We start from the raw sequence: 763 nt of genomic DNA, 5'->3' as shown, positions 1-763 counted from the left end.
CATTCCCCGTCAGACTTAACAAAAAGCCGGAAAATTTACACATGTTCTGAACAATATCATGGGCATAAATACATTTTTATTCATCGCAGCAACGTCCGTAAAAAAAAAAAATCGAAACCGTAATGACAGAAGTTTAAAATGCTGTTGCAAAGAATATTCAGTGTTCACACTTTTTATATATTGTAGTTCATGCCTAGTATCTAAGTGCATGTTCTCCACACACGGGACAAAGATCACGGAGGACAAAACACCTGCGGCAAAAATACACCTGAGTGGTTCATTCGCCCGAAGCACCCTAACTGATTCACCTCACTGCTTCACTCAACTCGTTCACTTAGCTGACTAGCTCCCCTGTCAGATATATTCAGCCGCTCTTTCTAACCCGCCTAAATCAAGATAGACACCGACAGGATGAACGGGTCGAAATAGTGAAAAATAAAGTAATATAAATAAGAAGACATTGGTGAAATTAGACGGAGAGGATTCAGAATTCACGGCTCACCTGGACGACAATCGACTCACCTGTATCAAATGAACATTACTCAACCGGACGAAGAGGGATTCACCAAAATGAAGGACCCCCCCCCCCCGTACCTCTAGTGAATTCTCCCAGGCCTGGCAATTCCATTAATTGTGTGGCCTCTGGAGTTGCCTCGGAATCGTTGAAAATGTAATTTTAACCTCCCCGCCGCTCCCAAAAAGGGTTAGATTCCACAGTTTGGGCAAGAGCAGGGACGCATTTGCTAATTATCTCGGCGCTAAA

At 43.4% G+C, this 763-nt stretch overlaps 1 protein-coding gene across 1 annotated transcript in view; it reads right to left on the bottom strand.

Annotated features, from left to right (window-relative positions):
- LOC119586364 overlaps nt 1-763 on the bottom strand; it is a gene marked incomplete in the record, with an annotated part of 60439 nt that overhangs the window by 31299 nt on the left and 28377 nt on the right.

This window comes from Penaeus monodon, chromosome 21, assembly GCF_015228065.2.
Source record: "Penaeus monodon isolate SGIC_2016 chromosome 21, NSTDA_Pmon_1, whole genome shotgun sequence".
NCBI lineage: Eukaryota > Metazoa > Arthropoda > Malacostraca > Decapoda > Penaeidae > Penaeus > Penaeus monodon.
Note: the sequence above shows the minus strand (reverse complement) of the source record. Positions and strands in the feature narration are given on the sequence as shown.